The sequence below is a fragment of the Lissotriton vulgaris genome, chromosome 5 (assembly GCF_964263255.1).
Source record: "Lissotriton vulgaris chromosome 5, aLisVul1.2, whole genome shotgun sequence".
NCBI classification, from domain to species: Eukaryota; Metazoa; Chordata; class Amphibia; order Caudata; family Salamandridae; genus Lissotriton; species Lissotriton vulgaris.
Window position 1 is genome coordinate 864,531,058 of NC_141693.1, and position 25,387 is coordinate 864,556,444.

Here is a 25,387-nt window from a genome sequence, read left to right on the forward strand (position 1 = left end):
GAAAGATGAAATCCGGCAGAGCCGAGGTTAATACCTTTGGGGAAATCTCAGAGGAAAAATATGAATGAAGAAGTGCAAAAAGTGGTAAAAGTAGAAGTAAATAAACCTCGGAGAGTTCTTCCCATTTTTAAGGCTTCACCCATGAGTCCTCCCCCCCCCCCCCCCTATTCCCAACCCGTGTCATTGCTTTTTTTTTTTTTTTAAACTTTACTTGCTTTTTTTTTTGTTGGTTTTTTTTTCCTTTGAAACACCCTCCCGTGATTTTTTTTTTTTTTGGGATATGCTCCTACTATACAAGCTATACAAGCTGTCAAATGGTGTTATCAAATGGAGTTATTAGGATTGAGTTCAGCTATAAAGTACTATAGAGTACTAAGGGATGGATGTTATAGGGAACTTAATCTCTTTATCTCTTAGTCTCTTATTCTCTTAGTAACTATCCGGCTCCCTGCTGATGATCGCTGATAGAGGCTAAGAGTTCGTCCACCTCCAGAGGGGAATGGATGTTATGCATTTTATTATTATACATGACCCTCAGGAAAGCGGGAAACCTCATCTGGACCGTGGCCCCTAGACCCCTGAATTTCTCCATTCTCTGGCCTAGCTCCCACTGTCTGTCGAGGGTTGTTTTAGACAAATCGGACCTAACAACAAAGGAGAAATCTGGGGCTTTTAACGATGTAGCTTTAAGCGCCAAGTTTAATATTTTCTCCTTGGTGGAGTAGGTTAGAAAGTTCACTAGGATCTTTCTGGGTTTTGATCTCCCTGGTTTTAAGCGAAATGGGTCTCTGTGGGCTCGCTGAATATCCCTCTCCAAGTCTTCAGCAGATTCCTCCAAATTCAGGGTCTCTTTAAGCATGGAGGTAATGAATTTTTCCATTTCTCCCCCCTCTTTTCCTTCCGGAACCTTCAGGAGTCTAATATTGTTTCTCCGTGAGTAGTTTTCCAAAGACTCCACTCTTTCCTTTGTTACGTCTCCATCACGTCTTAGACAATGTATCTTTTCCTGTGCGTAATCCAATTTAGCTTTTAGTTCCTCAACGGTACTTTCTAGAGTATCTGTCTTCTCGGCAAGCAGGTCTACTCTCTTGTCAAGGGCGTCGAACGCCGCTTTGATCTCGTGCTGGTTGCGTTTAGATTCATCAAATCCACTCTTGATCTCATGTAGGAGTATCTCCAGAGATATCCCTTCCCGAGTTTCACAGTCTGAGGGTACCGGTACCGGTTCATCGTTATTCCCACTGGCAAGTAAATTTAGAGACCCTAGCTCCTCTGAAATATTATCAGCAGATTCCGGGATCGCCAGGATTGAAGACGCGGTCCCTTGGGTATTATCTAGGTCACTCATCCCTTTGTCTTGAGGACTATTCTCCCCCGCTCTACACGTGACTTCTAGGACCTGTGGCAATACCTTGAAGAATGTCCTAAGCGAGGGGGTAAGTCGCACAGCGATACTGTTAGTATTTCTGTTTTTTTTTTTTACTCCAAGCTTAGGGTCGGAAGCCCGGGGAATAATGGCAGTGTGTTTGCCGGTGAAAACAAAAATGGAAGACCCTGGAGCACTCTCCTCAGTAATACCATCTACTTCATTCGCTGCGCAAAGACCCGGTCCTGGATCAATAACATTGTTTATAAGAGTGTCAGCAGTGTGCGGCTCCGTCGCAGCTCCACGGCTGCCTCGGTCCACCGCGGAAGAGAAGTGGGAGGTAGGACCCTGAAGCCGCACATCCGCCGGGCAGGCGTTCACTCCCGGGCCCGCTGAACTGCCGATCCCAAGGCTGACTCCGAGGTGAGCGCCGCCACAGACGCTGCCGCCACAGACGCTGCTGCAAATGCCTCCACACAACACCGTGAGCCACGTCCGAAAGGATCGAAAGGACGCCCTGAAAGAATCACAGGCGGCAAGACAGTCCAGAGCCGAACAGCACCGCGCCGCGCTCGAGAGGCTCAAGCGGAGCAGGGGCACTCAGACGGGAAGATGGAAAGAGGAGAGAGACCGAAAGGATAACCAAGAAAATCAAAGCCGTAGGAGATTCATGTTCTGCCGAATATCTGCTACGTCTTACACCGGGGTATGGGAGCACCGCTAGAGAGACGCGACCTGCCCTAGCCGGCGGCCGCCATGTTTTCCCCCCAGGTGGGCGACGGCGCAGGTTTTAAAGTCCACCCTCCCTGCCTTATGACTGGTAGATTAGCTGTGTGACAGCTTCTGCCTCCATGTGCGCCAGCTGTCCATTTGGGAACAATCCTGAAGTGCTGTTCCTCTGGATTAGGTATGGAATCAAAAATTAGCTAGCATTCGCGCCAAGAATTTTCAATTCTATTAAGGACACAGAGGCGAGGATTATGCTTCTCATTCTTTACTGCAAACATCACAGCAGCCAATGAAAATGCATATTTTTCATTAAATAACAGTAAACAACTACATTTCCCATCATGACTTGTACATAGGCACGCCCCCATAGTCCATAAGAACCCCTTGCGTGCGGACATCTTCCTCTTTCTTTGTAGCGAACAAGTCCAAAATAACTTGAATAACATCGTAACTCCTCCAACATGGAAGAAAGAACGTCCTCCTCAGGTTGAATATCCTGGCAGTCTTCTGCGTTTAACCAGATTTCTTGTCTGAACCTGAAACAAAGGAGATGAAACAGTAACCACCGAAAAACAACTGGGTGGGTAAGCTGTAACACACAACCACATAACACATAACCGGGTGGGATAATCCTTGCCTCCGTGTCCTTAATAGAATTGAAAATTATTGGTGCAAATGCTAGCTAATTTTTGATTCTATTACAGGACCGGAGGCTTCAGATTATTTAGTTTAACGCTCTTTGAAAACAACAGAGGTAATATCCCCCACTGGCTTATGATAGTAAGTCTTAAAAGTGGACTCTGAGGACCAATCTGCGCTACGCATAATGTCCTGAATGCTGGAACCCAACATAAATGATTTTGACGCCATAGTGCCTCTTGCAGAATGAGCACCGAATATGGTGATGTCAATGCCAGCTTCTTTCATAATATAACAAAGCCATCTGGCTATGGTGGCGGCCGCCACAGCCTTAAAACGTTTTTGCAATGCAATCAACAATTGTGAACAGCCCTGAGGCCTGATGGCCTTTGTGCATTCCTCATATGTCTTCAAACATTGTACTACACATAATTTCTTCTGGAGTAAATACTCTTCCTGTAACGTCGAGAGCTCGCACGTCCGATGAACGTCTGCATGCTGAAAGGCAAAGTAGCATGGCCAATTTGGCAGATAATCGTTTCCTATTTAAGAGCGTGTTGACAGGCCATCTGTTAAACAATGTGAGAACTAAAGAAACATCCCACAAATCTGTATACTTGGGTTTAGGTGGGATGGCCACCCGAATACCCTTAAGCAACTTGCACACCACTGGGTGCATACCTACCGGTTTCCCGTCTATCTGGGCATGCCCCGCTGAAATGGCCGACCTGAAATTGTTCACCGATCTATAAGCTAATCCTTCCGCTGCTTTATCCGATAAAAAGTTCAACACGTGGGGTACCTCTGCCCCCACGGGATCCAAATGTCGTTCCACGCACCAATCCACCCAGTTTTTCCAGGCCGAGGAATATCGTTTTCTCGTGGATGGTGCCCAGGCCTGCCTGATGAATTCTGAAGTCTTGTTCGAAACACCTGGCAGTTGCCACTGTTCCCGGAAAGCCTCCAAGCCATCAGCTGAAGCCTGCCTTCCACTATCAGTGGGTGTCGCTCCTGATGAGGGCCCAGCAATAGCAATTCCGACTCCGGAAGGAGTCTGGGGAGATCGCAACTCCACTGCAATAACTTGGGGAACCACGACTGGGACATCCACCACGGCGTCACCATGGCTATCTCTGCCTGTTGTCTGATCACCTGTGACATCACTCTGGGATCATCATGAAGGGGGGAAAGGCATATTGGGTCGCCTTCGACCAATCCTGAAGAAAGGCATTGGTCGCTTTCGCTAGTGGGTCCGGCCTCCAACTGAAGAACTGCAGAAGTTGGCATGTTAGTCTGGAGGCAAAGAGGTCCGTCTGGAATGGACCCCAAATAGTCTGTATCCACTGAAAGACCTCCGGAAACAGCTTTCAGTCGCTGTAATCTCTGAGGTAACTCGAGTTCCAATCCGCCACCTGATTGGACTGGCCCGAAGGTATTCCGCCACTACCGATATTTGATTTGTCAGGCAATAATGCCAAAAATCCTTGACTATATGCATAAGAAGCGACAACCTCGTGCCGCCCAACTTGGTAATGTACCTCACTGCTGACACATTGTCCATGCGAAGGAGGATACAACAAGAGGTCTGCCTCGGGGATAACGTCCGCACTGCGAACGACCCTGCGGGCAGTTCCAAGCAATTCATATGCAAGGCAAGCTCCTGTGGAGACCATCTGCCACCTGTGGAGATGTCTCCGCAGCGCGCCCCCCCAGCCCCACCGGCTGGCGTCAGACTCGATTATGACTTCTGGTTGGGAGCCGAAAATCGCTCTGCCGTTCCAGGCGTCTACATGGCCTAGCCACCATTGTAGCTCGGTCCGTACTTCCTCTGATAGAGGAATGACATCCGAATAGGACAGTCCCTTCTGAAGATGTCTGATCTTTAGCCTTTGCAGGGCCCTGTAGTGAATAGGGCCCGGGAACATCGCTTGGACAGATGAGGCCAAAATCCCTACTACTCTGGCAATCGCCCTGAGAGTTACTGTCTGATTGCTCAACAACTTCCGGATTTCTTTCTTGAGATCTTTCAGTTTCGCCTTTGGAAGGCACAGCTGAGCCGACATCGAGTCTATTGTGAAACCCAGGAAATCTATTACTTGAGTGGGGACTATCACTGATTTCTTTGGATTGATGACAAACCCTAAGGTTTGAAGCAGCGTCGTCGTAAGGGCGAGGTGCTGCAGAAGAACTTGTTGACTCTGTGCCATTATCAGGATGTTGTCCAGATAAATTATGAGACGTATCCCCCTCTCCCGAAGATGAGCCACCACCGGCTTCATTATCTTGGTGAAACACGAAGGAGCTTAGGAGAGCCCGAAAGGCAGAGCCAAGTATTCGTACCATTGGCCGGTCCACCTGAATTGTAGGTACCTGCGATGCGGAGGGAAAATGGGAACGGAGAGGTAAGCGTCTTTGAGGTCTAACCTGACCATCCAGTCCCCTTCCTGTAATAAGTCAGTTAAACAATGGATGCCTTCCATCTTGAAGTGATTGTACGTTAGAAATTGATTGAAATCCTTGAGGTTCAGAACCAGTCTGTTTCCACCTCCCTTCTTTCGTACAATAAAGATGTTGCTACAGAAGCCGCGAGGCCCTTGGATGACTGGTGCTATCGCTCGCTTTTTCAGCAAAGCAACGATCTCTGCCTCTATAAAACTGCAATATTGTTGGGAAAAATGGAGATCTGCAGGCGTACCTGTTTGAACAGGACGAGAATAAAACTCTAAGTAAAAACCCTGTACTGTCTGTAACACCCAGGCGTCCTGTGTTAAGTCCTGCCACTGCCGCAGGCAGTGTTGAGTACGACCCCCCAACGGAAGAAGAGAAAGGTCTGAAACGCTCACCTATGTTTTGGTGAACTTTGAAGTTCGCTCTGTTGTTATTTGACTGGTAGTGCCCCCTGTTGAACCTCCTGCGGGAGGGGTAGTAGGTCCCGTCTCTGGTGGAGTCGTAGTCACTTCTTCCACGACCATAATCACCTCTCTGGCAGCCTTGGGGACCTCCACAGCCTGACGAGCGACCCCCGCCTCGTCCGGCCCTGTTAAAAACACCCTGGCTAAGGGCTCTCTTGATCCCTGTCTGCGCCTTATCCAAGGCCGTGAAAGTTCTGACGTATTTGGAGACGTCTTTTACGAACTTGTCGCCAAAGAGCTGACCCGCTGCTAGGGGTCCCGGTTCCACATCTGCCAATTCGGTCAGGTTACTGTCCATCTTGATCAAGAGAGATTTTCGTCTCCCTGAAGATATGGCGCAGTTGGCGTTGCCGATGAGGCATATGGCCCTCTGGGTCCATCCAGCCAATATATCCGGGGTAGAGGATTCTTTGGCCGCTAAGGCCATCTCCAGAATCTTGGCCAAGGGTCCCACCACATCCAGCATTTTGTCCTGGCATCCTCTCCATGCTCAGTCAAGACCGCGTTTAGGGTCTTAGAAAATTTGCGGAGAAAAGTCAAGAGGCTAGCATCTATCTCTGGCGTTTCCGCCACCTTGTCCGGGAGTTCCGGCCGTGGACGCTCCGATTATAGGCGATTGCGTACTTCTCTAGGGAAGCTCTTTCTAAGATTCTCATGCAGATATGCTGCGACTGCGGTGGGAGGCACCCATTCAAAGGATCTGGGGTGCATGATATCAGAAGGGTCGAAGGTGAATGGGGTATTGGTAGGTGTCGCCCCAGTTGGCTGAGGTGTCTTCGCCTTCTTTGGTGGAGGAGGCTCCTCCGATGTATCTGTATCGGTGTCCGTGTTCGTGGTGTTCGTGTCGGGTGTCGGTATCTGTATCGGCATGGGTCTTACGCTTGGCTTTAGCCTTGCCCTCTGAATATGAATGGTCAGCTGCCTTGCTGGCCAGCAACTCAGCGAGTGCTTGTGCATGTGGCCACTTAACAGTGTCAGACGAGCTTTGAATTTTTGAATTTAAAAGCATTTATTAAGCGCGCGTATACCAGGCGGTTTCTTGGCGCTGGAGGATACAAGGACCTGGGGGTAAGAGGTATGGGGGATTTAGGGCGAGAAAGCTTGCAAGAAAAGGAAAGTTTTAAGCGCCATGCGAAATTTAGAATACAAAGGTGTTTTAACTGAATGGGACTGTGCAGGGGGAGAACCAGGGGAAGGGGGCCAGAACATGGGGGTCCAGGGACTGGATGTTCCGCCAGTGAGAACTAACTCAGTTTTGTCCGGGTTGAGTTTAAGGTGGTTAACACCTTCCATGCTCATGACGAACTCAGCTTGTCATGCAGTACACTGCTCGTGTGCTCATGACGAGCTGAGCTCGTCATGAACAATGGGATTCATGGGAGTGCAGCATCCAAGATGAATCACCCTAGCATTGAAGGTGTTAAGGTTCATCCAGTCCCTGATGAAAATCATAACTGATTGAAAATTGTGAGCGGACTCAGGGGAGTGGGAAAGGTTGAAGATGAGCTGGAGGTCATCGGCATAGTTGAAAACCGTGACCTCCAGCTGCTGTAAAGCAAAAATGAGGGGGAAGATGTACAAATTAAACAAAAAAGGGGGGAGAGGGCAGAACCCTGAGGGACACCGCACTGCACCTTGCAAGGGGGGGCAGAAAAGTCTGCCAGATGGACGGCCTGAGTGCGGTCTCTCAGAAAAGAAGTAAGCCAGGCCAGAGGGGGCCCCCTGATGCCCGCAGCCTCGACACGGGTGAGAAGAATGGAGTGATCAACTGTGTCGAAGGCTGCGGTCAAATCAAGGAGGACCAGAGCCTGGGGCCGGTTGACGTCAATCCCCTCCCTAAGTTTGTCCATGACTGAAACCACGACTTTCTCGGTAGAATGGAGCGGACGGAAGCCAGCCTGGCAAGGGGCTAAACAGCCACTGTCCTCGACAAAGGAGCTAAGGACAGTGGTAATGTGGCACTCCAGGATTTTACCCAGATATGGGAGAAGGGAAATGGGATGGTAATTAGGGAGGGAAAAGGGGTCGGCACCAGATTTTTTCAGAATAGGGATTATTATTGCCGCTTTGTGGTGGTCAGGAACAATGCCTTTATTGAGGAAAGATTTGAGGACAACCAAGGGGGGGTAGGGCAAGCTAGAAAAATCTCTCCCCCAGACATCCGAGGGGGAACCGGATTTAACCCGGGCCAACAGAGGAAAGAGAGTTTCCCTGGTCAGAGGAGGTATGTGATCTAGATGGAGTCTGTTGGGTGGAGGTTCAGGAGCAGCGAAGGAGGGGGAAGGCGATGGTATGTTAGCCTTGATGACTGCGATTTTCTCAATGAAAAAAATTGTTTAGGGAGTCACAGAGAGATTGAGAGGGGGGAGGTTTGAGGGAAGCTCTGTCTGACGAGGCCAACTCATAGACAGTAGAGAAAATTTCCCTAGGCTGATTTTCAGCTGAGAGTATTTTGCCCGAAAAGTAGTTGGTCTTAGCAAGAAGGATAGCCTTTTTGTAGGTATTAAGTGTGAGGGAATAGTGTGTTTTTTGAGTCGGGAAATAAGCGCGCCTCCAGGCGCACTCAGCCTGACGCACAACCAGTTTTTTCTCCTTGAGGTCATCAGTAAACCATTTGTTGGCATTATGGGTGCGTCTGACTGTAACGCGTCTAAAGGGGGCCACTTGGTCGCACGCCCTAGAGAGCCAAGTGTTGATGGCAGCTAGCTGAAATGGGGGAGCCAGCTCCTCTACGGCGGGATAGGAATCTTGAAGGGAGGAGCAGAGGGCGGGCATGTCAACCTTGTTCCAATTGCAAGCCCAGGTGTTCTTGGGAAAGGAAGGGCGTTTGGCAAGGCTGAGGTCAAGGAAGAACAAAATCAAGAAATGGTCAGACCAGAGGCAGGGCGTGATGATTGGGGATGTGACTGGAACGTTGAGTGACCAGATTTGGTCCAGGGTATGCCCCCTGGCATGGGTGGGCGTGTGAACATGTGACATAAAATTTAAACTGTGAAGGAGATCGGTGAAATCTTTAGATACCGAGTCTTCCGCGGGATCAAATGGCCAGAAATTGAAGTCCCCAAGTACTAAGACGGAGGAGTTGTTGACTGCTAGCGTAGCGAGCAATTCCTGAAACCTAGCAATAAAGTGAGGGGTTGATGGGGGGGGGCGGTGTACAAGAACGCAGGTAATAGGGACTTGAAAAGAGGCGGATTGCATTACTAGACAGTCGACTGCCATGATGGCCCGGGAAGAGAGCACTTGAAAGTGAAGGTCAGAACGGGCAATCAGGGCGATGCCACCACCTGCCTTGCCTGCCGGTCGATCAGCCTGCAGGACATAATAATAGGGGGGAGGGCTGCGAGTACATTGGGCAGAGAATCTGGGCAAAACCAGGTTTCTGTCAAGAACAGGAGATCAGGTTTGTGGGAGTCAAGGAACATAAATAATTCGAGATGGTGTTTGACTGCCGATCTTGTATTTAAGAGAAAGGCCGAGATAGTGGACACTGATCTAGACGACGGGGGGGGGTCCTGAGGAAGGAGGGGAGGGGAGTGATGGAGAAGGCAGGGTAACTGGGGGGAGGGGGACGAAGTGAGGCCGGGCAAGGCCAAATTTGACAATTCTGGCTGTAGTTTCAGGGCTAGTAATCCAGGGGCCCTGATAATGGTAGAGTTCCACCGAAGTGTAGGTTAAAAATTGGGCATAGTGGGGTTCCCCTTCCCCCGGACGGCCGTGGATGGGCGCAGACGGGCTTGCCTTTGGCGCGCCTTCGTCACGCCACCGGCGCGCCCGCTGCGCTTACGCTTGCTGTCCACCCTAAGTAGTCTGGGGCCGTCGAGAGACTGGAGCGCTACTTGCGGCTTTTGCTGGAAGTGAGGGTCTGTCTGCTCCCGGTATAGCCCTCCAGTCAAATGGCACAAGCCGGGCTGGAACGGGGCCTCGGGGCACAACAGGAAACAGAGAAATTGCAGGTGTTTCACTGATGGTGCGGTTTAAAAATAACAGTACAAGTGAGTAAAAGTTTTTAAAAGCATAAAGCGAAAATACAAGCAAGCGGCGCCTCTTACGTCAGGCAGCTCGCATCCACTTGACTGCTCCGGTCTCTCCGCCCTAAGAAGTCTGGGGCCGTCGAGAGACTGGAGCGCTACTTGCGGCATCCGCTAGAAGTGAGGGTCTGTCCGCTCCCGGTATAGCCCTCCAGTCAAACGGCACAAGCCGGGCTGGAATGGGGCCTCGGGGCACAACAGGAAACAGAGAAATTGCAGGTGTTTCACTGATGGTGCGGTTTAAAAATAACAGTACAAGTGAGTAAAAGTTTTTAAAAGCATAAGGCGAAAATACAAGTAAGCGGCGCCTCTTACATCAGGCAGCTCGCATCCACTCTTTCGCCAGATGTAGATGCCTCAGCTTTCTTCTTCGGCGGCTTGTAATAGCCGTGTCTCTTAGGGAAGCTCTCCAGTTGCTTCCTGATAGGGCATAGGGCTGCTGCTAGGGCTTGTTTAACCGTTTGTGGGACCGTGGTCTCCATAGCCCTGTTCACCGAGGACTGGACCGAAGCGTCCAAAGCATTTACTAAATTGTCCTCCAAGACAGCCTCCTGCTGTCCCTCATATGTCTCCTCCTCAGCATACTCCTCAGGGTATTGCTCCCACTCAGCCATTGTCAGGGTGGCCTTGAATCAAAAGTACAACTCAGTCACAGACTAATGGGGCAGTTATCTCCAACTGCAAAACTGCCACAAAGGAGGGTAATGGGGGGGGGGGTCAGCCCACCAGCACACAGAAAACAGAAAATATTTCCACTATATAAACCCCCCTCAGCAAAGCTGTAATCAATCAGGTCAAAGACCCAGGCCCAATATCAATACTTAGAGCATGTGCACACTCTCAAAAGGCCAGAATTTTACAACCTTTCCAGGCGCTAATAGAGGCAGAGCTATCACCGATGAGAAACTCGAGTTTTATAAGGCAGGGGATTCACCCTGCTAATGCGCCACCCAACGCCCCGCCCAACGCTACCAAAAACAGCCCAAAAGGAGCCCAAATTCAGCGCGTTGAGGAGCGCGCCGCAGCCGAGAGCCACCCGGACTGTACCGCGTCACAGGGCGATGAGGGAAGCCTTTGTGCGTGCGCCTGAAGCGCGTTATCGCTGTGGGAAGACTAGGGACCAAGGCTCAATTGAATAACTGGTGACTGTCTGCCCCCGGTCAGCGACCGTAAACTCTAGGCGTCCGCAGTCAGCGTGACTTTCGCGCAAGCACAGAGGAATGACTGAAGGCGGGCAGAGGAGACGCGTTGCCGTCACGTGCTTGCCCGCCGAGCACCCAAAATCCCTCAACAACGATTGACAAAGCAGGTATGAACCGAGAAGACTCTAATCAATGAATTAAAAGCAATTATCATCAGAATAGTGCCTATTCACACATACAGTCAATTAATCAGTATAACCATAAGGCAATGCACTACAGCAAAAAGGAGGGAACAAGGTGCACTTATCTCTTGCTGTGAGCAGCAAAGAAAAAGGAAGATTGCCGCACGCAAGGGGTTCTTATGGACTATGGGGGCGCGCCTATGTACAAGTCATGATGGGAAATGTAGTTGTTTACTGTTATTTAATGAAAAATATGCATTTTCATTGGCTGCTGTGATGTTTGCAGTAAAGAATGAGAAGCATAATCTGAAGCCTCCAGTCCTGTAATAGAATTGCGACGTCTGTTTACTCTGTGCTGTAGGTTCTTTTAGACCACTTGGAGGACCACGCTGAGAAGCCCCGCTGTTGCACGCATTCAGTATGTGTTTCTCCGAAAAGCTGTGTCTTGGTTACTACCTGGCAGGCTTTAGAACATGCATTTCTGGTATTACAAATTCTGTGTTTCCTGTGCAGTTGTATTGGTAGCCCTTGGGAATGGTTCAGATGATCCCCACCCTCCAAACGTCAAAACTGTTTTTTATTAAGTTACACATAAATTAACATTAAAAAAAGGCGATCCTTTAGTTTTCACTTACAGTATACAATGTGTGTGCAATAAATGCAGGTACTTAGTTTTACAGTTGTGGTGCACACACTAATTATAAATGTTTATGCTAAGAGCATTGCATCAGTCCTCAACTCTGATCATGCTCTCCCCCCAAAGCAAGTGGTTTCTTATTTTGTATTTAGGTCTCTTTGGTCCTCGCTCGTGTTTCTTGCCCTGAACTGTGTTTTCGGGGCAGCAATGGGAGTGGAGGTATCGGAACGTCAAATTTACTATTCTGACTCAAGTCCTACAAATATTTGTGGAAAGAGCAACTTTCCCCAAAATTCTCCAGGAGACTTGTTCATAATTGACACAGTTGCCAGGTATCTAGTACCAAACATATGCAAAGTTCATGCAAACATCCTCTTTCATACAACTAAAACACTACTGATCTCTGCACCCAGCCCTTAGCAAGCTCAGCTATTGCAGCAGTCTATTGGTGGGTCTCATCTAGACGTCTCCCCATTACATAATGTGATACACTTTTCCACAAAGATCCTGAACAATCTCCCAAGACACACAGTCCTCGTCATGCCAAATTATTACTACCCAAAATAGCCTCTCCTTTGATAATACTTCACTTGCACCTTACGTCAGTCAGAAATGTCTTGTTGGCTTTCAAGCTTCTGGTTCTTCACTCTGCTGAGGACCCATTCCCCCAACCACTCGGACAGCGTTCTGTCATATTTCTTTCAACCTTGGTGACTCGGTCCTCCTACTAGAATGCAGTAATGACATAAATGACATCCCACATTCAGGTTTTTTCTACTTGGCTCTCTTCACTGACAGAAAATCTGTAAATATGTATTTAAATTACAAATGTTTGTATTGTTTTATTGTTATCACTTATCCTACATTTTATCTACAACCACCTTTATATGTTACCCAGGCAAGCGACCTGTGTGTCTTGTTCCCAACTGCTGCTTTCTTTTGTTGAAATGCTCCTGCTGGTCAATGGAAATAAATGCAAATGCCAGAACTTCAGCAATAACAATAGTAGTATTAAACAAATCTAACTTCTGGAAGTGACTGTCACACAGTTTATTGCCAGAGGAAATCGAGTACCCAGGTGCTGGTGTCCTCTTGTTGCTCTTGCAAGGTTGCTTTGCCTGGAATACACACAAAGGATTAGCAGTGTCCACAGTATCTTAGTTTCAACAAAGCCATGCATAGGTAAAACTTGAACCAGTTAACTAAGATTGACATGGTTATTTGATATTTGCTAGTAGAAACCAAGGGATGTAACCTCACCATGAGTTCATGAGCAGATGTGGCAGACAGAGCCTTGCTGTTATTTTAGAGCTCCACTTGGCCCCCTACTTAACATAAGCCCATACTGAATTTCATGGTGCAGTTTGGTGTTTTAGGAGGCTTCACATTATTAGATCAGGCATTGGCTATGCCAATATGTCTGCCCTTTGTAGGTTGATGCAGTGGTTATGTTTTTTTGCTAGCACACGCCAGCTATCACCTAATTCTGTTGCCAGCTGCTTGCAATAAAAATTCTCAATAACATAAATAATCTCATATCATTTCTAGAGAATGGTACAAGAGCTTCCTACTAGGCAAATGAACTTAGAAAAGGCATAGAAGGCCTTGTGTGTTAATACACCTCAACAGAAAACCTGATCCTGATTAGTGCAAAGAGTAAAATGGAGGAAATGGCTCTATTAGCCTTGTATTCGATAGCTGTTCCATTAAGGTGCATACCCGTTTGATTTAGTGATACTGCAAATCAGTGGGTTCGATAAGTTGAGCTTACTGGACAGAGTATGCGCTATCTATGACGGGGCATAGTGTGGCTAACCAAGAAGAAAAAGAGGCATGGAGGACGCCCATTTGCCTAACATTGTTTGGCTTTCTTTGTCTGAACTCAACATATGTCTGAACTCGCCATTGGTTGAGGCTAGAAGACGCTACTTAAATAATCCAATTTAGATACAACAGCGCATCTGTGCAGAGAATGATCTCGCTTTTTAAATCTCCCCCAGATAAATGTGTGTCATAACCTGTTTAATTTTTTTTAAACGTTTCTAAATTTGTATTGAATGTTCTTACGTCTATTGTTATAACAAATGTCTTGCTCGAAATTTGTTTTTCTCAGTAGAGAACTAAATCAAATAAAATTAAACTAAACTTGGCTTTCTTTGTCAGTCTCATTTGCCTGCTTCTTATTGATGCCCCAGCTTGTCATTCTTTTGTTTGCCCCTCCCATGGAGCATTACCTCTTTACAGATTAATTGGCTGGTATCGCAGCTTACACTGCTTGCTTTTCAACCCCTTTCCTATGTCTAGGGGCTTCTTAGACCCTGCCATTTCTCTAGTATCCTAGGATTTGGCTGAACTCGGAGTCCTAGTACAGCAATAAATTTCCCATAAGCAGAATGGACACATTTATTGACTGGGCCTTCCTTTATTTGGCCTAGACAGTCACTCAGGAAAGGGCAAGAGACATCCTAATATGGACCAAATATTTATACCATGTATTATCCAGAGGCCATGTCTCCCAAGCAACAAAAACAGACTGGAGACATTTCAGGGATGGGTAATCAAAATGGTGCATGGTTTGAACTATAGGAGAAGCTTATAATGTAAACACATGACCAATCACAAGCTACTGTTCCAGAGCCGTTCAACTCGCCTAGGCACAGAGAGCTCATTCCATGAGTTGGTTTATATTTTCCATGTGCCTGGGCGCAAGAAAACAACTTTTATTTGGCAAAGCTATCGTGAAGAGTATTATCAGCCGGAATTTCTCGATATCCCTCTTCCTATTTAACATCTCTCTTCGACTCTGGGTAGCATCATCAAAAGTATGCCTTTGAGCAGGAGCGTCGCCACTGCTTTCTCGCAGTGCGAGAAGCAGAAACATACAATGGTGTTTTAAATACCATTTTATGTTTCTGCTTCTCGCTCTATGAGAAAAAAGAAGGGTATACCTGGTTGGGGGCTGGCGGGTCGGGGGGGAGTGGCTTGCCCAATGCTGTGGGCCCCCACTGCTTGGTCGGCTCTCTGGGGCCGACCAAACCAGTCATGCGCACTCTGCATTTTCTCTATGTAGCTTACATGCAGCCTACACAGAGAAAATGGCCTCCCTCCATAGGCACCCGGCTGGGCGCTGTCCTCAACAATCACAACGCTCCCATTATAGCGCCCCTCACTCTGTCTATCTATCGCCCTCAATCTATCTCTCTATTGCCCTCACTCTATCTATCTATCGCCCTCACTCTATCTATCGCCCTACTCTATCTATCTATCTATCTATCTATCTATCTATCTATCTATCTATCTATCTATCTATCTATCTATCTATCTATCTATCTATCTATCTATCTATCTATCTATCTATCTATCTATCTATCACTCTATCTATCTATCGCCCTCACTCTATCTATCTATCTACTGCCCTCACTCTATCTATCTACCGCCCTCACTCTATCTATCACCCTCACTTTATCTATCGCCCTCTATCTATCTATCTATCTATCTATCTATCTATCTATCTATCTATCTATCTATCTATCTATCTATCTATCTATCTATCTATCTATCTATCTATCTATCTATCTATCTATCTATCTATCTATCTATCTATCTATCTATCTATCTATCTATCTATCTATCTATCTATCTATCTATCTATCTATCTATCTATCTATTGCCCTCCCTCTATCTATCGCCCTCCCTCTATCTAGCTATCACCCTCACTCTATCTATCTATCGCATCACCAAAGCATCACTCAGGGGCACCACAACATCACTATGCGCTACCACAGCATCACTGAACGCCACAGCATCACTTGTCGCCACCACAACATCATTCAGCGCTACCACAGCATCAATCTGTACAACCATTCAACAACTGGTTCAAATATGTTCTCTCAATGTTTCAAGCTTTATTACAAATGTCACAAAAAGATGTTAATATTTCACTTCTGTTCTTGGATTTTTGTCACAATAAAATACACTGAACATAATCTTCACAAAAGTTATTTACAAAAGTTTAAGCTATTGCCATTATAAATTACAATAGCTTTTATTTAAATATTATTTATTAAAAATATTAAAAGCCATTGTTATTTGTAATATCATTACATTTAAGTCACGTAAATACAACACATATTGCATTACAAATGCTATAGGTGTCACATTTGCAAAAGTTAAAACTATTGGCATTGTAAATGACTTAGGGCCAGATGTAGGTAAAATAGATTTACCGATTATTAATTACCGAATTTTACCGATTCGGTAATTAATAATCGGTAAATCTGAGGGGTGGATATGTAGGTATTCCAGATGTGCTGGAATAACGAATCGGGAAAATTCGATATTTACCGATTCGGTAAATACCGAATCGGTAATGCCCATTCATTCCTATGGGCTTTGAAGCCCATAGGAATGAATGGGCATTAGCGATTCGGTATTTACCGAATCGGTAAATACCGATTTTCACAAGGGTGCAGGGGGTGTCACTTTGACACCCTCTGGCACCCCCAAAGCAGGCTCGGGTGCCATGTGGCAGGCATACATGCCCTAAGGGCAGGTCTGCCTGTCACATGGCATAGGTGTGCATGCACACATGTGCATGCACACCGGAATCGGTATTTTACCATCAAATTGGATTTGATGGTAAAATACCAATTGGGTAAGGCCTCTGGGACTCAGAAGAGTCCCACCTACATCTGAGTGCCTCAGATTCGGTAAATTTACCGATTTGATTTTTTACCGAATCGGTAAAATTACTGATTCGGTAAAAAAAATGCCACCTACATACCTGTCATCCATTTACCGATCGGTAACGGTCGAAAATACCGATTGTTGGTTGTTACCGAACGACCTACATCTGGCCCTAAGCTATTAATTTCGCTATTTTCAAAAACAACACATAAATAAAAAAATTGTCATTTACAATACCAATAGCTCAAACCTTCCTAATGCGAGACCTATTGCATTGCAAATGCTTGTTTTTATGTAGGAGAGTCTTGGATATCCACGGTCTCAACCTTACAGGTAGAGTATTTTCTCTGCAAGAAGTTTCTTTCTCTATATCAAGACGAACAAAGACTAATTCTAGATCTGTCTCATATCCGTTCTTTCTCAATAATGGTAAGTTGTGTGTGGTTAGATGGCTCCAGGTGTATGAGGCGTTTTATTGAGGAGCTATGACAAGACCTTCCGGCCCATCTCTCTGCTCCCCTTCCCGACCAAGGTCATCGAGAACATTGTCAACAGACAGCTAACCCGATATCTCGAAGAAAACAGAATCCTGGACCCTTCCCAGTCAGGGTTCCGCAGCAACCACAGCACCGAGACTGCCCTCATCGCCGCCACCGACAATGGGTTCACAGCTGGAGGATACTACCAGTGTTGCAGATTTGTTGATGGAATCTACCTTCAGAGCCTTTGAGCATAAATCAATTGTCGATGTTGCTTCTGTTGTCATGACATAGCTGTAAAGTAGCATAATCTGAAACTCTAGAATTGGCATAGAATAAAAAAAATTCTAGCTAATGCAACAAGAATATACAATTTTATTAAGGACACGGAGGTGAAGATTATCCCACCTTATAATATTCACTGAAAGTTAGATTGTTTGCAGTAGAATTATCTAATGATTCATTCTACTGGATTTGTTTCTGCTTTGTAATGCTTACTATGATATATCATGAACCCACCAGATAACATTTGTTTGGTATTCAATGAAGTTGGTACTGTGATTATAGATTGGTATTTTTCTGTCTTCAGGGAATGAATAGACACTTGGGTGATGGTTTTTAGAGCAGAGTTGAAGCCAGATAGAGGTGATAACTGCCCATGAGCGTAAGGATTGCCTTCAGTTCAGTGATGCTAGAGAATTTTGAGCTTTTTGTTCCACGTTTCATCCTGTTTTGATGAGAAGGTTGCCACGGTTCTGGAATGCTCATTCAATATCTTCTGAGTTTGCAGGATCAGTTGCAGTGGAAATGTTTTTGTTGGATATTCATATTGGCTGTCTGCAGGATAACTGTTCTACTTTATCAAAGAAAGAGGAGGCAAAAGGGTGTCTCATGTACTTAAGGGATCAGATTAATTGTGACTTGAGCATGTGTTCTTTGACAGTGTACACATTTTGTTCATGGAAAATGTACTTTTGAATTTACAGTATTTTAATTAGCTGCTGTCAGTTTTGCAGTAGATTGAAACCATAATCATAACCTTATTGTCAAAAGGGGCCCTGAAATCCATACATGAAAAATGCAAGAGAGCGTGGCAGGGAAGGCATACTGTTTACGTTTACCTAATGACAGGTGCCCATTGAAAGAAGGTCTAGCATGAAAAAAGATAACCTCAAAACAAAGTCACACCACATAACGATGACATTTGGCCACCAAAGTCAAGAATTAACATCTATCTTTGCGCTTTTGTATTTTCTGAGTCCTTTTTATTTTTCCTTCATTCATGTTTTGTCCCACTACTTGATTTTCAGTTTACCCATTCCTGCCCTCTTTTGTGTTGTGGTCCTGTTTTGACCCTTGTTTTTTTTTCCATTTAAAGCATTTTTTCAAACTCATTCAAACTTTGCCATTGCAGCTGGCCGGACAGTGCACTTGCCACTGTCCATTTTACTTGTAATCTGAAGCCCAATTGAAATTAGGAAGCCTAAAACTTCATATGCCAACTTCATTCAGTGGAAACAATTTGGTAACTGGTGAACTGAAATTACCATCAGATTACTACTGCTCATCTAGGTCTCTTGTTTTCTTGCCATACAGTCCTACCCTATGTTTGCATCATCTGACCGCTAATTATTGTGCATTATAACACATAGAGCTCAGCTCCATCTGTGTTCAGTCAACCCTCCCTGAAAACCAGGACATGTACAAAATATACTGAAATTTGAGACAGACGTCATGGCAGATCCAGGATGTCTGGTCTCCCGATACAAGTGTGACATTTCTACTTCATTTGACCACATTGAAATTTCTCTCCTTTGCCCAATTTCCAACCTTTTCTCTTCAATAGGTTTTGTTATGTTCATAGAATTTATAACCTATCCATTCCAATGGTGTACAAATTACACTAGGAAAAAAAGCAATTACCAGGTTAAAGTAACGCTATAGTTACATGATAGAATGAGACAAGAATTAATGTTTAACGTCCCCCCAAAACTGAAATTCACCAGTTATAGTTCAGTTATCTCAGTCATCTGACTGTAGCTTGCACACCTGTCATGCACTGTTCATGACTTTGCATATTACAATATTCATGACTTGTTGAATGACATCATTAATGACATAACCGTTCACACCATTCATGATACCAATCAACTGATAATGGATGTAGCCTTTGGCAGCATTTTCCATGCATTGAGGGCCATATTTATCAAAGGGTTGAAAAAGCGACACAACTGTTAAGATGCTATTTATCAAGCCACACAAGGCCCCCTTGCGTGGCCCTGAGTGGCTTGATAAATCTAGAGTAACAACGCAGCACAAACCGCTGTGTTGCAGTAATCTGCCCCAGGGAGGCGTTCCAAGAGTGCTACGTGGATGTTCCCATGCAAAGCACGTGGATTTTTATGCATTCCCAGATTTACCATAGGTAATAGACCTGGTATTACGCCAAACCTGCTACGCCCAGGTGACGCGTAACTATAAGATATATGCCCATTTCTCCTAATTTTTTTTCTTTTTCTATATGTACTGCATTCTGCAGCATACATAAAAAGATGAAATATTTTTGTGCAGGAAGATGCCAATTCATGCACAAAAATGATCCTGCTAACAATGTAGGCACCCTTCCACCAGGGCGCAAGAGTGCCTGCGTTGGCGCTAGGCAGCATATTTGGCGACAGCACTGGGAAAAGACAGGAATGCGCCATACAATGTTAAGTCCTGATCATGCAGCACAGCAAGGTGACTTCCTGAGCTGCGTGGTATAATAATAAATATGCCCCTGAATAATTGCCATCTCATTAATATTTGCAGTATTTCACCATCTTTTTTTACAGGTATTCACCCGCCTCACACACAAAATGCCTAAATAAAATTTAAAGGTGTCACCCACTTTTTAAACCTTGAACATCCTCCAAAAAACATTTATTCTCTAATAACCTTAATGGGATCATGTGATCCCATTAAGGTTATTAAGGTTATTAAACACCTCACATGGCCCGCAATTTTGAGTTGAGAGATTGAGAGTCATGTATTAGCCACTTATAAGGCACCCTAAAGCAGTCCTCAATGGAGAACCCTTCAGAGTTTGGTAAAGGTTTGCTAAAATACAGTACGCACACTTCTGAAATTACCAGGATATTGTGTAGCCATAGAGCCATATTTACAACCACATTGTGAGTTAAGTCTTATCTCCATGGGTTACCCATGCATTGTACATTCTACTACAATGTGGCATGCCTCAACATCCTCAGGGAAGTTTTGCAAATAAACACCCACTCCTTCGAAACTACCACTTTGCATACATGTATGGATACGGTATTTCTGTAGCGTAAATCTAGCAAAAAGACATCTGAGAACTGTAGATTGTCAAAGACAAGCATAACGTCAATAAGCAATAAGAGAGGAAGCTTGTTTGCAGATGATACATGCATTGTGGTGTAGAGTTCTTTGAAAAGGTGAGTCTTCAACTTTTATCTAAATTGCAGCCCCTTGGGGACAATCCTAATGGATACATGTCTGTTGTTCCAGGCCCTGGGTGTATAGATTGAAAAGACCTGCTTTCGAATTCTTTCTTTTTTTTACACTTCTCAGACTGGGCACTATCTTGATAGATTTGTAAATGATGCAGCTGGTTTTGAAGATGGTTTGGGCTGGCAAGGGGAGCCAATGAAGTTTCATCTGAACAGGGACAATGTGATCATATATACTCAGACGTTCTGCATGTGGGATTCCCAAAAGGGTGCCAGTGTGGAGCCTGGGAGATCATGGAGTAGGGAATTACCACCATCCACATGGGAGTGTATGACAGTTTGAATAGCAGTTCTAAAGTCACTTTATGGAAGAAATGGTATGACTTTATTTAGAAGATTTTGTCGATAGAACTGCATGACAAAAACATAGGCCTGTACCCAGACATCCACTGTTGGATCTGCAAACCACAGCAGGTGCATTCAGCCTTTATCTTGTTTAACATGGAGTACTATGTGCACCCAAAACTTTACTGGCTGGTAATCCATGCATCATATAACTTTTGCAATGCACAGCGAAATTGTGGTTCCAAGGCATACGCTATTTTCATTTGATTCACCCACATGTACATATGCAGTAAATCTATGCTGTGAATAACTGTAGGGCCTTTGCTACCAGCTTTCGTAATGTGAATGGTAGCATCATGAGTGATGTGATCAATGATGTCATCAGTGATCTCATTGATGATGTCATTTTAGTTGTCATCTGTGGTGTCATCAGTTATACCATTTAACATGTCATGAGTGATATAATATGTGAGATCATGAGCTGTGCATGGGCACACATTTTAGTTAGCTGACTAATCTGTAACTGGCAAATCTCAGTGTTTTTTAGGTGTTTAAATGTTAGATCCGTTCTCATTCCATCAATCAACCATGCAACCCATACATTTAAGCCCAGATGTAGGTAAATCCCATTTACCGATTTTGAAATACCGAATTTTACCGATTCGGTATTTCAAAATCGGTAAATGGGATGTAGGTACCAACATCTGGATTTTTTACCGATACCTTGAAATTTGGTATTTACCTATTCGGTAAATACCGAATCGGTATTTGCTATTGAATCCTATGGGCCTTGAAGCCCATAGGATTCAATTCAAATACCGATTCGGTATTTACCGAATCGGTAAATACCGAATTTGTCAAGGGTGCAGCGGGTGTCACTTTGACACCCTCTAGCACCCCCAAAACGGGCATGTGTGCAATGTGGCACACAGACATGCCCTAAGGACACGTCTGTCTGTCACATGGCACATGTGTACATGCACAGATGTGCATGTACACAGGAATCGGTATTTTACCATGGATTTGAATTCCATGGTAAAATACCGATTCTGAAAGCCATGTGCCAATGGAAAATTGGCTACCCACATTGCATTTTCGGTAATTTTACCGAATCGGTAAATATTACCGAATCGGTAAATTTACCGATTCGGTAATAATAACGATTCGGTAAAATTACCGAATATGTGCCCCTACATCTCCATAGCCCTTTACCGATCGGAAACGGCCGAAAATCGGTATTTTCGGCCGATTCCGATCGGTAAAGGGCTACCTACATCTGGCCCTTAGTTAAGTATGGCATACTCCAAACTGTCAATTGCATATGTTGCTCATGTATCCAATTGCACGAGTATGCAAAGGCCGGATGTTTGTTAAAATATAAGGTTCCATAGACATAAAAGTATCAGATATGTGGTTAAATATGATATTGTGGGATGACAGAAGCCACAGAAAACTCATATATGGTAATGATATGTCACACGGCCTCCATGATCATATCTACAATTGTTGAGATGTTCGCTGTATCACAGTTCTGAACACACAGTGGCCAATCATTTGACTGAATGTGAAGTTGTCCTCCGACACTTTAGAACAAACATCAGCTATTGGTTCATAATCATATCATGTTAATTAGGTTGTGATGCATCAGCACCAGATTTGCATGGTGTGCATCGAGTTCGCTTAGTAGACAAAAAAAGCTCATTGCAGTAGAGAGCGAAGAGACACCGAAGGTATTTTTTCAGCACAAGACATTGCAATGGAAAATACATGACTAAAAATTCAAAGCAACAAACGTGCTATCATCTGCTTAGTTGGCTGTGGCCTCTTTGATTGTTAGACTGTGTTTTCACTGTTCTTTGTTACCCCTGGTCACCTGTTGTCTGTTGCCTTTCCTGTATATTGCCTATGTTGCTTTTATGCTGTGCTCAACCAGGGTCGGCTCCTCCGTAATGGTGGAGAAGCTCTGCCCCCCCACTAGAAGATGAAAAATAAAATTATAATAAAGGCATTTTATTATCATTTTATTTTTGCTTCGCGTCATCGGCTTTCAGCAAACGTCTTCAGTGGAGCGGGGCCACGCAGTCCTCTCTTGACAGGCATGGGAGGGGGAGGATTGGTGGGCACATTTAAGTGCACATGTCAGTTTGGCAGGCTCTCTTGGGCTGGCCAAACCGTCATGAGCACTTAGGTTTTTCCAACCCAGATGCGTTGCCCAGCTGGGCTGAAGAAACACCCCAGGCTACCAGGCACTGCCTGAGCATCAAACCAGACCTCTCAGACCAATTCCAGTGCTTCTCTCATGCTGGGATAAGAATTCCCAGGATGAGAGAAGCACCTGGATTGGCATCTGGGGGCCTACGCAGTGTGAGTCAAGGATAGAGCGAGAGGAACAAGGTGGTGGCCGGCGGAGCAGCAGGTGTGTCACATTTATTATTTTTGTATTCCATTTATTTTGTGTTCCCTTCACCCCCGTCCCCCACCAAGCAATGCGAGCATCTGCTACTGTGTTTAACCAAAATATAAGGTGCATTTGAACTGACCATTTTTATGTCCCGAGAGATAGATGTCAGTGTTAGAGCATGAGCTTTTTACCGTGGGGATGGTCTTCCAGTTAAAGACCAACCGCTTCAAAACAGTAAGAATTAAATTAGGAAATGATCCTCCATCCATCTGACTTTTTGAATTTCCCAGTGAGGAACTTGTCGGAAAAGATGATGTTGGCTTAAGAAGCCCACACTGCTCCAAGAGAACACCAACTTGGAACATGAAGTTTGCAGATCCAAAATAAAAGTATTTGTATGTCCTGTGATGTGAGGAATAACCTTGCAGGCAATTAAGTAGTTAAAAAAAACATGCCTTAAGGGGTGCTTTAAATAACAAGTAATTAGTATCACTTGCCCAGAGAAAGGTAAAATGAAACTCTGCAGTGGTGCTAAACTGAAAAATGACTGCACAGATCAGGCGTTCAGTGGAGCAGAGTAACATAACACTGGCATTATTCAGGTATGCACAAAAAGACTGTGCAACTGGGATATAGCACCAGTTAGAACCTCAAGCGCCCGCCTTGTCGTTCATAGTTAGAGCCACCTGCCCGCTCCTATCGACTGTTCCCTTCAACATCCCCTCTATTGAAGTCCTTGAACAGACAGACTCCCCACTCAACTTGCCATGGCTTCCAAGTGTTAAAGCAACATGTTCTCAGTGCAAAATGTGTGGAAAAGCCAAGGGCAGTAGATGGAATCAGCTCAGCTGCATGGATAAGTAGCACTCCACTCCTGATAAAATCCAGAGCGGGGCCCCTCCATGCATCTTGCAGGTTGGCCATCTCAAATTTTCATAACACCAGTGCCATGAGGGAAGGGTACAGCGGGAAATAGATGCCAATGGTATCTATGTTTACTAGCTGCTACCCCTGGCTTCTCCTTTGCTACCCCGAACACTACCCGTACTGTCTACTCTTGGGAGACTTGAAGGCAGCAGCAAATACAGAAAGAAAACAGGACTCAAAGAACCCTGTTTACTTCTCTGTAAACACGTGTGTGTGTAAAATGCAAATTCTCCCCGAAGGGCATCTCTGTGCCCCACGACAGGTGTTTGTCATTCCCCAGCTCAAAAGTACTCATTGGCACATGAGACATGAAATATTGCAAACTAGCTAGCCCAGCTAAAACAGTATACATTGTTTGTACATGTGCAGGCTATTTACTAATTCTCATAAGTGCAGCAAGGCGCCTGCTTGTACTATCGATGAGAATTAATTTGTGTGATTGATACTAACAAACATGTATTTAGTAGTGTAGATCTTCGGGTCCTGCCTTCTCCAGGAGTGAATTGCTGACATCAAGCGAATCCTCTTGTCGGTTATATCTCTGGTTCATATACAAGTCATTTTTGTAATAAACACTTTGCACACTCAACCAAAACCTAAGACACTGTTTTTCTGACAGTTAGTAGATAAAACCAACATAAATTAACACCCCAACACATGTACAACATTGCTACCATCTTAGATTGCGAAACTTAGCTAGAAAACACCATACTTGATCCATGTAATGGACCAGGGTTCTCTAGTGTTGGTCCTGGAGGGATAGATCCAAGGCAGATTTGTAAGATAACTACATTTATCTAAATGCGGACAAGCTAAAAATCTGGCATGGATCCGGCTCTCCAGGACTGACTTCGGAGGACATTGTAATAGACGATCGGCCACCTGGTCGACAGAATAACACAAATGTCCTTTTGCACACTCACTCACACCTATAAACCGCCACAAAGACCTTCCAAGTTCAAACTCATCATTTCATACTCAGTGACTTGCGATTTTGAAACTGAACACTAAGCAAATGCAGCGAACCACACGCATCTAAACATGATCAAAGCAACATACACTATCAAACTTTAGTTCATCCAGTTTGATCGCTTGCCTGTCTTAATTCACAGGAAAGGGTGTACATAACATAACATGACATGAGATTGCATGACACGATATGACACATGACATGACATATGACATATGACATAAGATACCATGCCTGGAACCTCCACAATGAAGTTGTGATATTCTTCTAAAATATAAGATAGCCACACTGTGATGTCCCATGGCTCCTCGCTGAATACTAGAGACTCTTATTATGGTTCCATCTGCTCTTTTTAAAACATGTTCCTCTACGAAATTACTACTCCTATATTGATTTAACCCCTGTAATGTAACCAAAATTACATCTGAATTTTGAAAAAGTCCTCATCTCTTTAGTGTTTCCTAGTTTGAG